The following is a 13,895-nucleotide window of genomic DNA, read 5'->3' on the forward strand; positions in this document are numbered from 1 at the left end:
CCGAGTATATGTCTGGTAATGCCTCGTACCTGGTCCTAGTCTTGGGTACGAGTAAGGGGTGTTACAGAACTGAATGGTGGTACATGGAAACACAAAAATTTACACACTTTTTCATACTTGTTGAAAAATAATTAATTTTTATAAAATAATTAAAGTGAACTTAAAATATGAACATGTTAAAATTTAGTTAATTTTACAATTATTTTTGATGAATTTTTGTTATTTTCGACAGATTTGCATAAAAGGCAAAAAATGGCTCGACAGACACTGCCAGAAGCACAAAATCGAGATGCAATTTGAAGTATCAAGGTAAATTAATTTCCAGCCTAAGATTATCCAAAATTATAGGTATTAATTCATAATATAATTAATTTTAATTTATATCCAAGTTAATTTGGGTTAATAAATTATTATTAATTAATCACGAAAAAATGATCCGATTGAACCGAACCGAGTGAACCGAACCAGCCAAGGAGTGGACAGCCCAATACCGTCCAAGTGCTGACCCAATTTAGCTTATTAGCTGATTATTTAAGCTGCAAAGAAGCCCTTGAAGACTTGTTGAAATTGCAAATCAGCCCTTCCACAATTGATGGCTTTGAAGATTTTCTTCAAGCCATATTTAGCAAAGTTGAAGCCATCAACTTTGCCACATAGATGGCCAGCCAAGGGGTGGCTCATTGGGTGCTATTTTTAGCCAATTTTAGCTGCAACATTCAGCTATAAAAACCCCCCTTGGCTGATCATTCAAGGCATCCCTCATTCATTCATATCTCTTCTCTCCTCTCTCACTTTCTCCACTCATTTTCCAATTCCAAGTCCCTTCCTTTTGTGTTGATTTCACCCCTTGAGAAAGGGTTCTTCTTCAGCCATTTTGGAGCAGCAATTTAATGCTCATAGAAGCCTTGATCGGTGAGGACAACAAAGAAGGAAGAACGGAGCAACCTAGTCAAGCCACAGAAAAATACTGGATTTGATTCTTGTTCCCTATCTCTTTAATTTTTGTTGTTGTTATGATGAACATATCTATGAATATTTATGTTGTTGAAATGGTTAATTTAATCAGCATAGCTTGAATTTATTTCATGTTGGTTTTATTGCATTTCATCTGCTTAAATTATTAAAATTATGTTTATACTGTTATAGGCCTCGGTAAAATGCTTGATTAAGTAAAATCATGCCTAAGTTATTCTTGCATTACGATTGTAAGGTAACTAATGAATTAATTATTTAAATGGATTGGAATTGTAATTAATTGACACAATACTCGATCAGTGCATGTTTATTCTTCTAAGGTAGCTGAAGGTTAAATTAGCAATGTATCTGGCGATACACTTGCCTTGTATAACTTGCAAGATTTTTGTGGTTAAACTGCTTCAAGGTAAGAATACCTTGTTACCTCACATATTCTTTTATATGCTCATTAGATTTAATTAATTGTTTGAGTTGACATAGGGATATGCAAGAGATTAGTTCAATTTAATGAGTATGTATGTGCAATAACATGTTTGCTTATTAAAATCTATTTAATCGTTTGAATTGACATAGGGATATGTTAAGAGATGAATGGATTTGTGTAGGTGAGTATGTTCATAAGTTAGCAAATTACCAAGTTGTCGTGAATTTATTTGTAACAACATAAACATGAGTTTAATAATTCTAAGTTAAAGAAATGTAATTAATCCAACACAATTATGTCATCTTGATTAAATCATATTTTGAAATCGTGCATTTGAGATTTATTTTTTAGTTTACTTAGTTTAAAATCTTAGTTTTTAATTACCCTCTTCAAACAAAATATTTTTCTTCACCAATGTGTTTTAAGTAGCATTCATAAAGAATTCTTTTCACAGCCCTTCTGGGTATGATAACTCGATATTTACTTGTCACTTTATTATTAGTTGCGTTTGTGTACACTTGCACATTTCCGTCGTTCCAAGTTTTTGGCGCCATTGCTGCAGACTATTTTAAAAAGTCGTTATTTGTGAATTTGTTAGTTTACATTTTGGTTTAATTTTCTATTTAATTTTTTTAACTTAATTAATTTTTCTATGATTATTTCAGGTGTTTATGAGTATTGACTGGATTATTGACCTACTTCGTGTAGACCCTGAGATAGAATTAACTTTTCGAGAGCGAAGAAGACAAGCAAATCAGAAAAAGACCGAAGAAATGAACTTCGAAAATCCAAATTAAGGAAACGGAGCAAACCCTACTCAGAATCCTATCCTTATTGCTAATAATAGGGATAAAGCTTTAAGACAGTATGCCATGCCAGTATTTCATGATTTTAATCTGGGTATTAGGAGACCCAAAATTGAGGCACAACAGTTCGAGCTGAAGCCAGTCATGTTCCAGAGGCTTCATACTATGGGCCAATTCAGTGGAATGCCTACCAAAGATCCTCACCTACACTAATACTGTTTATGGAGGTGAGCAATTTTTTCAAGTTAGGCGGGGTACCTGAATATGCATTATGATTGAAGCTGTTCTCGCATTCGCTAAGGGACAAAATTCGAGCCTAGTTGAATTCATTACCACCGAATTCAATTTCCACATGGCAAGAGTTAGCATAAAGATTCCTTATGAAGTATTTCCTGCCTAGCAAGAATGCTAAGTTGAGGAATGAGATCACTGCTTTCCAACAAATGGATGATGAGTCCTTATATGAGGCATGGGAAAGGTACAAAGAATTATTACGAAAGTACCCTCATCACGGAATCCCACATTGCATCCAACTTGAGACATTTTATAATGGTCTCAATGCTCACATGAGGATGGTAGTGGACACTTCTGCTAACGGTGCTTTTCTTTCTAAGTCTTACAATGAGGCTTATGAAATTATTGAGAGGATTGCCAGCAACAATTATCAATGGCCAACCAATCGAGCAGCATCAGGAAGACGAGTTGCTAGAATACATGAATTAGATGCTCTTACTTCACTTGAATCTTAGGTATCATCAATATCCTCAATGTTAAGAACTCTTACTACTAATGGGTCTAATAGTTTTGCAGCATAGCCACCAACCCAATTTGAAAATATAACCTATGTCTATTATGGGGAAGGACATTTGTTTGAAGAATGTCCATCAAACCCAGAATCCATGTACTACATAGGTAACCAGAACCAAAATTGAGGAAGGAAAGGACTGCAATCCAATTTCTATAACCCATCATGGTGAAACCACCTGAATTTTTCTTGGAGTCACCAAGGGGTTGGAACCAGTAATACTTACGCCAAACCTAGATCGACCCAACCACCTAGTTTTCTCTAACAAGTTCAGAAACCAACCCAAGCGGAACCACCCAATGTCTTAGAAAATTTGTTGAAGGCATACATGGCTAAGAATGATGCCTTAATCCAAAGCCAAGCAGCTACATTGAAGAACCTGGAAAACCAAATGGGCCAGCTTGCAATTGAACTCAGGAACCGACCACAAGGTGTTTTACTTAGTGATACAAAGAATTCGAGAAGTGTTCACATTAATGAGTGGGAAGACAGTAGAGCCCAATACCATCGAAGAGGAAAATGAGCAAGCTAATGCTCAAGATTCATAGGAAGTTCAACCGAGTGTTGAAATTCCAGTTTCACAAGAACCAAAATCTGTAAAACCTGACAAAATAATTTTAGAACCAGCTAATTCTGATTAACTAACAACTCCGTTAGATGCAGAATTGCCACAAAACACGAATCAACTAGTTCCAGTAAAGAAACTACCACCACCCTACCCTCAAAGACTTCAAAAGCAGAAGTAGGAGATTCAATTCAAGAAGTTCCTAGATGTACTTAAGCAACTTCATATCAACATCCTGTTGGTTGAAGCACTTGAGCAAATGCCGAACTACATCAAATTCATGAAGGATATCCTGTTCAAAAAATGAAAGCTCGAAGAATTTGAGATGGTAGCTCTGACGAAGGAATGCAGTGCATACCTTCAAGAAAAACTACCCCTGAAGTTGAAGGATCTTAGATGTTTTACCATCCCTTGCAACATTAGAGCAACATATTGTGGTAAGGCATTATGTGAATTAGGTGCGAGTATTAACTTGATGCCTATGTCAATATTTAAGAAGTTGGGGATAGGTGAAGTTAGACATACTATGGTTACACTTCAATTAGCAAATCGATCCTTAGCACATCCAGAAGGAAAAATTGAGGATGATTTTTCAGTATTTGGAGATACATATAATGATTGGCTAGCCAATCAAGCCAAGGTACTAATGTGATGTGAAGAAACAAACCTTGTACTCAATTGGGAAAAGTGTCATGGAATATAGGTACTAACGAGAAGGTGTTGTTCTAGGGCATCGGATAACAAGACATGGAATATAGGTTGATAAAGCAAAGATAGGTCTTATAAAGAAACTCCCACCTCTAACATCTGTAAAAGGTGTTAGGAGCTTTTTGGGCCACACCGGTTTCTATAAAGATTTATCAAGGACTTCTCCAAAATTGCTAAACCCTTATGTAAATTATTGGAGAAGGACATGACGTTCTAATTTGATGAAAAGTGCTTAAGAGTTTCAATGATTTGAAGAGTCGATTAGTTTTGGCACCCATAATCGTCACACCAGACTGGGATTTGCCATTTGAATTGATGTGTGATGCAAGAGACTCAGCGATAGGAGCTATCATGGGTCAGTGAAGGAACAAATTTTTTCATCCAATCTACTACGGAAGTCGAACTCTAACAGGAGCTCAACTGAATTATGGTAACAGAGAAAGAGTTACTTGCTATTGTGTTTGCTTTTGACAAGTTTCGATCTTATCTTGTAGGTACCAAGGTGACTGTCTATATGGACCACTCAGCATTTAAATATTTACTTGCCAAGAAAGACGCTAAACTAAGACTGATCCGGTGGGTGCTTCTACGTTAAGAGTTCGATCTAGAAATTCAAGATCGAATGGGAGTGGAAAACCAAGTAGCATACCATTTGTCTAGATTGGAGCTCCAAGAAGGGAACTCTACTCTTATACCAATTCAAGAGACGTTTCTAGATGAACACATATTAAAGGTATATCTTGTCCAATACCCCTTGGTTTGCTGATATTTCTAACTATTTAGCTTGTGGTTTGATGTCGATTTATAAGACATATCATCAAAGGAAAACATTTCTTCACGATGTGAAGTACTATTTCTGGAAAGAGCCATATTTGTTTAAAAAGTGCACAGATCAAATGATTAGGAGATACGTGGCAGAAGAAGAAGTGCAAAAGATTCTATACCATTATCACTCAGCTCTGAGTGGGGGACACTTCGGAGGTACTCATAGTGCGGCCAAAATATTGCAAGCCGGATTCTTTTGGCCAACACTATTCAAGGATGCATATGCTTAGGTAAAGAATTGTGATCGATGTCCAAGGGTTGGAAATGTCACCAACAGAAATGAGATGCCTCGAACAAATGTCATTGAGGTAGAATTGTTCGATGTATGGGGTATTGACTTTCTTAGTCCTTTCCCTCTATCCTTTGGTCACAAGTATATATTGGTATCATTAGACTATGTGTCTAAGTGGGTTGAGGCTGAAGCTTATCTGACAAATGATGCTAGGGTTGTGATGAAGTTTTTGCAGAAACATGTATTCACAAGGTTTGGAACCCCAAGAGCTATTATCAGCGATGAAGGGTCCCATTTTGTGAACAAGTGGTTGAAATGGTTATTAGATAAACATGGAGTGGAACACAAGGTCGCTACAGCTTACCATCCGCAGATGAATGGGCAAGCTGATCTGGCAAACAAGGAGATAAAAGGCATACTTGAGAAGGTAGTTTTCCCAAACTGACGAGGTTGATCCAAAAGACTGGATGATGTTTTATGGGCTTACAGAACAGCATACAAGACACCTTTAAGGATGTCACCTTATAGGTTGGTCTTTGGGAAAGCCTGTAGGTTGGCCTTTGGGAAAGCCTGCCATCTACCCTTGGAGTTAGAGCACAAAGCTTACTGGGCTCTTCGACAACTCAACTTGGATCTTAAGCTTGAGAGGAATTTCGAATGTTTTCATACGAAAATGCCAAATTACTCAAGGAGAGACTTAAAAAATTGCATGACAAGCACATTCGTATTCTAGAATTTGAAGCAGGTCAGCAAGTCTTGTTATTTAATTCCAGATTAAGGTTATTTCCAGGTAAACTAAAATCACATTGGTCCGATCCATTTACGATTCATGACGTCTATCCGTACAGAGTTGTTGAACTCCAAGGTAAGGGAGGTAATTTTCAAGTTAATGCTCGGCATCTAAAACATTACTGGGGAGATAAGACTGAACGAAATCAAATTTTGTTCATTTTATCGAATGTTTAAATTTCTTATATTCCTTTTTAATAAATGATTTAGGGTATATTTTTGGGATTAGTATGTTTAAATAAATTCTGTCTAGGAAATTGGAACTTAAGTGGGACCGCTTGTGACTCCTTCAATCTTTCCTGGGAATTGATTTTAACATAATTTTCCAAGAAATTATTCCCTAAATAGAAAATAAATTTTTTGGTCTTTCAAATAAAAGGGTCAATTTTGATCCAAAATTTAAATTGCAACTCAATTTCAAATTTCCATTACAATATATATAAATTATTATCAACTTTATATAGAGTTAGGATTAGTTTTAATTTAATTATATTTATTTGATAAGTTTTTATCTTAATAAATTAATAGCAATTAAATAATTTAATATGTATTTTATTAAATATTAATTGTTGTTAACTCTAAGTAGAATTAGAACTTAGAATTTTTAATTATTCAATTTTTCTAAGAATTTTGCTTTAACTTTTATTTCCCTCACTATAAATACCACCAACCTTCTTCATTTTTCTTCATTCAAAATTCCCTCTAAACACCAAATTCCCTAAGTGCCGCAGCTTCCTAGCTAACCATGCCTAGCTACCTAGCAGCTAGTTAGCCAGCAGCCCGAGCTCCATCACACGCCGCATGCCTACCTCGAGCACTGATCGCGAGGTTTCGTGATATGTTTTAAATATTTATAATTACTCGTTCTTGAACTAACTATTACTGCGATGTAGGAAAGTGTACCTATCGAACAGTAGTATAGTTTTAGTAAGACCGGATTATCGAACCCAAAGGAACTAAAAGTACTAGTAATGACTGTCTTTTTATTATCTAGCCTAGGAATAAAAGGAGCTTTTATTTTAATTAACTAATTTTCTAAACTAAGAACGCACAGAGAAAAGAATTGGGGAATTGCTTTTGGGAAAATCGATTGACTTGAGACAATACCTAAGGAAAAATCCACCTAGACTTTACTTGTTATTCTGGTCCGAACCGGACGATTTATTCATTCAACTTGTTCCGTAGAGATCCCTAAGTTATGTTATTATCCCTATTCAAAACTAATAACGTCTAATCCCTAGATTGAATAACCGAGACTTTTCTCTAATTAACACTCTAAGGTTGCATTAACTCGATCTATAGATCCCCTTATTAGGTTTCACCCTAATCCGGAAAAATCTTGTCACCCTATTTCTAGGTGCGCAATCAACTCTGTTTAATTATGACAGAAGTACTCTTAGACAGGGTCTATTCTTCCTCTGAATAAGAGCATGTCTTGGATCAGTATCCTGGGATATCAAAACAAGAATTAAGAGCACATAATTAAGAACAATTTAAATATTTATCATACGATTCAGAAAATAATAACAAGATTCATCTTAGGTTTCATTCCCCTTAGGTATTTAGGGGTTTTAGTTCATAACTAAATAAGAAAACATCTCAGAAGAATAAAGAATACAAAACATAAAGAAAACCCAAAACTCCTGAAGGGAAATTGAGGAGAGATCTTCAGTCTTGATGATGAATCCGGCTTCTAAGATGGATCAATCAACTTCCTTGGAGTAATTCCTTACCCCCTCTTCTCCGTCTCCTTTTTTCTCCTCTTCTCATGTGTATTTATAGGCTTTGGAATGCCTATAAGACCTCAAAGTGGCCTTTTTTGAATTGGACTCAACTTGGCCTCGACAGAGACACGCCCGTGTAACATGCCTATGTGCGATTACTTCAGGTCGTGTTTGAGCCTATTAAAATGGCACGGGCATGTGCTATACCCGTATGAATCGTGCTTCAATTCTGCCAGATTGACACGGCCATGTGGTCTGCCCGTGTGAAGAGGTCCAGGCCATGTTGATTTCGTACTTTGGCCCATTTTCTCTGTTTTTAGCCTGTTTCTCGTTCCTTTTGCTCTCCTATGCTCTCCTAAGTATAAAATATGAAATTAAAGCATTAGGAGCATTGAATTCCCCAATTCTAATGAGAAATCATCCATAAAATGCATTAAACATGGGGTAAAAATATGTATAATTTACATTTTATCAAATACCCCCACGCTTAAGCATTTGCTTGTCCTCAAGCAAAATTCTCAACTCATAATCAAAATAAATTCTCCTCAACTTACAATTCCTATTGATAATATCTCAGAATAATCCATAGGTAATCATACATTGAGAGTTCAACTAAAAGAACATAAAAGTTTCAAACATTCCAAGTTGAGTATTTAATCATGCAAACATAGGTATCTCTCCGCATCTAAGTAATTACCTTTGATTTAGAATAATACAGAGTTTCACATCCTCACTAAAGATCCACTCAAATCACTCGAGGTGTTTAAGGACAATAAATGAAGCACTCAATAGTCAATAATGAAAAGTCATTACCATAGGCTTGCATGAAAATCAAATCTCCACCACTATAAGTTAAGATGATACATCAATCAAAAGGTCTTTAGAGGGTTGTAATGAGGCTTGGTTAAGGGGTGTGGTCACAAGCTGAAAGAAAGGGTTAGAATCGAGATTGAATTTGAAAAATTTCCTAACTAGAAAAAGAGTTAATCTTCACTTACGTACAACAGCGCTTCTCTCAAAAAATGAAAGTACAGATATGTATACATAGTGTTTTTTTTAAGAACAAGTTAAATAATATAGACTAACTATTGGGAACAAAACATAGCTAGACAATCCATTCAACTCAAATCTCGACAAAAATAGGGATTAATTTAGGGGATTTCAACAATAATAGGTTAAAGGTTAATATTAAGGGTAATACAAGAAATGGCTTCTTAGGCTCAAGGGGGTTTACTAGGGGTTAATCGTGGAGGTAGGCTTTTCATGGCATGAGTGGGTTAATCCTAAGTGCCTTAATCATTTTGACATATCAAATCAAATGGTGTGGTCTCGACATGCATAATCAAGCAAGTTCTAGAATAACAGTTCAATACTGACGCACTCAAAGCAATAATGAAAGTGAGTATGAAAGAATTAATAGATGCTTAAAAGGCTCAAAAATCTCACAAAAATTATGGCTTTTTGATGTTTTAGACTCGTGAATTCCAATTCAAAGTAATACCTAGACTTGGGGAAACAACCTATAATTTTAAATTCTTAAAATCAACTTATCATACTTGATTCTCTAATGTCTTAAGGTTTAAACAATCAATGCATAAATGCCTGTATTTTAATTCAATATATATCAATCAAAATCATAAATCAATTAAAATTTATCCTAAATACGATATGATAGTTTTTCAAGAGAACAAGATGATTATTTAGGGATTTTTCTGATAATGAAATAAATACCCCCTCAAACTTAAGATGTACATTGCCCTCAATGTACAAAGATAGATGTTATAAAAATAAGATAGGGAGAGAAGTGAAACTTCTTGTATGGTGAAATCCTCGAACTAGAGTTTTGGAGAGTGATTGGTTCGAGAGTGAAGGAGGATACTTCGGCAGTCGTAGTGGTTCATTAGGCCATAAGTCCTACGCCAAAAGAATATTATATCTAATGGTGGCATGGTCGTGGTCGAGGAGGACATGGTAGTCGTGGAGAACCTTTCCCGGTGGAGTTTTAGTTCCTATGTGATGATGAGCTTAAGAGCTCTATATAACTGTGATAAAATCAGGAACTTTTTAGCGGATATTAGGAAGAATAAGTAATCAAAAAGAAATAACCAAAATTAATAATTAAAAATAAAATTCTAAATTCTAACAAAAATAAAAAGTAGTTTTAATAAAAATTAAAAATACAGAAAAATAAATAAATATTTCTAAACATCTTCATCATTGGATGGTTCGTGAGGTGGGACTGGCAATGAGATGTGGAGGTGCTGATAAATCTGCTGTAAGGTAGCATCAATGTTGTCAAATTGTTGAAAATACTGATGCTCGATTCGAGTAAGGCACTCAGAGATGTCAGCATACAAAGCCGCCGCATGAACTAGACGAGAGGGTGGTGGTGGCTAAGTCGATGGGTCCTCGGCTGTGAGGGGACATCATCAGGAATGTCCTCGTAGGTCTCCTCCTCGGTAGATTGGGCGAGAAGATATTGGGGAGGGTAGGTTTGTAACACCCCGTACCCGAGACCGTTGCCGGAGTCAGACACGAGGGGTTAACGGGCTTAATCCACTTATTTTCACAGTCCATTTGAAAATTTTCCAGACAAGCTGGTTATTGCGTCACTTTCGCCTTAAAAATCATATCTTGAGTTTCAGAACTCGAAAACCAGTTTTGTAAATTTTTCCTAAAAATAGACTCATATGTTCATCTACAAATTGTTTTCTTGAATTTTTGGTCAAGTAAATTAGTACATTTTATTAGTTAAAGTCTCCCTTGTTTCAGGGTTCGACTACACTGATCTTTGCACATTACGACTTGAATATCTCCCTGTACAGGGCTTCAATACTGATGCCGTTTGTTTCTATAGAAACTAGACTCGAAAAGAAATCTATACATATATGACATGACTTCTAATTATCTCTGGTTAATTTATAATGAATTTCCAAATTCGGAAGAGAGAATCCAGAAACCGTTCTGGCCCTGTCTCACGAAAACTTAAATATCTCATAATATACTATTTATATGATCGTTTCGTTACTTTCCTATGAAAATAGATTCATCAAGGTTCGATTACATAATTTATTCACTATTTAATTCCATTCCTACTATTTTTAGTGAGTTTTCACATTCACGTCACTGCTGCTATCAGCATCTATTTTTAAGGTAGACTTTACCTATTACATAGTTTCCATGATTCAACTAGCCCTTTTGCATAAATAGCACAAAATATGATCATGATTAACCATTCCAATGGCTAATCGTTCCCAAACATTTCCATACCTCTTAATGAACATCATACAAGACGATTATAAAATTAAGCTCAAAGTGTATATAAGCCATTTTCGCATGGCTATCCAAATTTATACAAAACCAAAGGGTCCATGACCAACAACAAAAAGGGTAGTCCTACACATGCCATTTCAAAGTTCAACCAAAAGTGTACCAAAAGGGGCTTTGATAGTGTGGGCAACTTCGACTTCGACACTCCCGAGTCCGATAGCTAACGAACCAAAATCTATAAAACAGAGATTCAAAGAAACGGAGTAAGCATTTAATGCTTAGTAAGTTTTGAGCAATGGAATTAGGCTCAACTGAAGTATAGCATTCATATAACTAAACGGATAATTTCATATACACATATATTCTCAAAAATCAGTCCTACTTCACATTTCCAACCCTTATAATCATACATAAGGGATCAACTTAACCAAAAACCGGAAGCTCCTTAATCGACTGAGCGAATGCTATTTAAGGGGAATCAATTAATCCAATGCATGTACAACACATACCTCGTTGTTGAGATTTTACGAGCGTATTAATTGAAATTATTACAGCAGATCGCTCATTCCCAAACTCAAGTAATCTTCGGGATTTAGCCGGATATAACTACTTGTACAAGGCCTTCGGGTCTTAGCCCGCATGTGGTCACTAGCATAAATGCCTTCGGGACTTAGCCCGGATATAGTCGCTAGCACAAATGCCTTCGGGTCTTAGCCCGGATATAGCAACTCACACGAATGCCTTCGGATCTTAGTCCGATTATAGTCACCTAGCACAAAAGCCTTCGGGACTTAGCCCGGATATCATTCGAATAACCATGCACATATATCAAATAAATCATGACACATCCATATTTCATTTTCATTACCAAAGCTCAAACACAAAACACTTATCACACTTACAAATTTCGGCTCAATAGTCACATACAAAGAGCATGATTTTGATTTACTTAAGACATAATCTAATCGAATCATAATCTAAGCTCCATTACTCGAAAACTTACCTCGGATGTTGTCGAACGATTTCGGCAGCTATTCGGTCACTTTTTCCTTTCCCTTATCCAACTTTGGTCCTCTAAGCTCTTGAGCTAATTCAAACAAATTTAACTTATTAAAGTCTCATTATGCTAGCTTATGGCCGAACATGACAATGAATTTGATGCGTCATATGGCCACCTTTAGCTCAAATACAAAATGGTCATACGCATTTTTAATCACATTAAGCAATTTAATCCAATTCGTTCGAACATCAAAAGAGAAGCTCAAGGTACTTAGCCCATATATACATTAGACATTAGAGTCACATATGTACGAAATCACGAATCGAATTCAACATATTGCAATATGTTGCTCCAATGTTGCAAGTATGGTAAAACATCTAGGATCCTTTACCTTTGGGGGTAGTCTGTCTTGAAGATACGCACTGTATTCCTTTGTCAGGGCTACCATCTCAAATTCTCCAAGTCTTCATCTTTTTGACAGGATATCCTTCACGAATTTGACGTATTTCAGTATTTGTTCAAGTGCTTCAACCAATGGGATGTTGATATGAAGTTGCTTGAGTACATTTAGGAACTTCTTGAACTGAATTTCCTGCTTCTATTCTGAAGTCTTTGACGGTAGGGTGGTGGAGGCTTCTTTACTGGAATTGGTTGTTTTGTCCTCTGTGGCAATTCTACATCTAATGAAGTTGTTAGTTGATTAGAATTATCTGGTTTTAAAGTTATCTTGTCGAATTTTTCAGATTCTAGTTCCGATGAAATCGAAATTTCAACACTCGGTTGAACTTTCTCTCAGTTTTGAGCATCAGCTGGCTCCTTCCCTGGATTCCTTAAATTCTCGTATCACTAAGTACATCACCTTGTGGTTGGTTTCTATATTCAGTTGCAAGCTAGCCCACTTGATTCTCTAAATTCCTTAGAGTGGCATCATTTTTTCCATGTATGCCTTCAATAGATTCTCTATGCTATTGGACTATTCAGCTTGGGTTGGTTTCTAAACTTGTTGGTGAAAACTAGGTAGCTGAGTTAGTCTAGGTTGGGCATAAGTGTTACTGGTTCCAACCCCTTGGTTACTCAAGGAAAAATTCGGGTGGTTTCACCATGATAGGTTATAGAAATTGAATTGTAGTCCTTTCCTTCCTCAATTTTGGTTCTGGTTACCCATGTAATACACATAATCTGGGTTCGATGGACATTCTTCGAACAAATGTCCTTCCCCACAATAGACATAGGCTACATTTTCAACTAGATTCAGTGGCTGACCTGCAAAACTATTAAACCCATTAGTGGTAAAATTTTTAAGGATTGAGGATATTGATGATACTTGAGATGCAAGTGAAGTGAGAGTGTCCACTTCATGTACTCTAACGACTCATCTTCCTGACATTGGTCAACTGGTTGGCCAATTATAATTGTCACTGGCAATCCTCTCAATCATTTCATAAGCCTTATTATAAGACTTAGAAAGGAGACCACCATTAGCAGAAGCATCTACTACCATCCTCTTGTGTGCATTGAGACCATTATAAAAGGTCTCAAGTTGGATGCTATGTAGGATTATGTTATGAGGGCACTTTCATAATAGTTCTTTGTACCTTTCCGATGCCTTATACAAGGACTCATCATCCATTTGTTAGAAAGTAGTGATCTCATTCCTCAACTTGGCATTCTTACTAGGCAGGAAATACTTCATAAGGAATCTTTATGTTAAATCTTTCCATATGGTAATTGAATTTGGTGCCAATGAGTTCAACCAGGCTCGAGCTCTGTCC

General features: G+C 36.1%; 2 non-coding genes across 2 annotated transcripts; one reads left to right on the forward strand and one right to left on the reverse strand.

The window, feature by feature from the left end:
* Positions 1 to 2,615: 2,615 nt before the first annotated feature.
* LOC121206672 (small nucleolar RNA R71) lies at positions 2,616 to 2,722 on the reverse strand. Its single transcript, XR_005901778.1, has one exon. It is a non-coding gene; the product is annotated as a small nucleolar RNA R71 (small nucleolar RNA).
* A 10,960-nt stretch (positions 2,723 to 13,682) lies between these two features.
* LOC121208237 (small nucleolar RNA R71) lies at positions 13,683 to 13,786 on the forward strand. Its single transcript, XR_005903215.1, has one exon. It is a non-coding gene; the product is annotated as a small nucleolar RNA R71 (small nucleolar RNA).
* Positions 13,787 to 13,895: the final 109 nt, after the last annotated feature.

The sequence above is a fragment of the Gossypium hirsutum genome, chromosome A01 (assembly GCF_007990345.1).
Source record: "Gossypium hirsutum isolate 1008001.06 chromosome A01, Gossypium_hirsutum_v2.1, whole genome shotgun sequence".
NCBI lineage: Eukaryota > Viridiplantae > Streptophyta > Magnoliopsida > Malvales > Malvaceae > Gossypium > Gossypium hirsutum.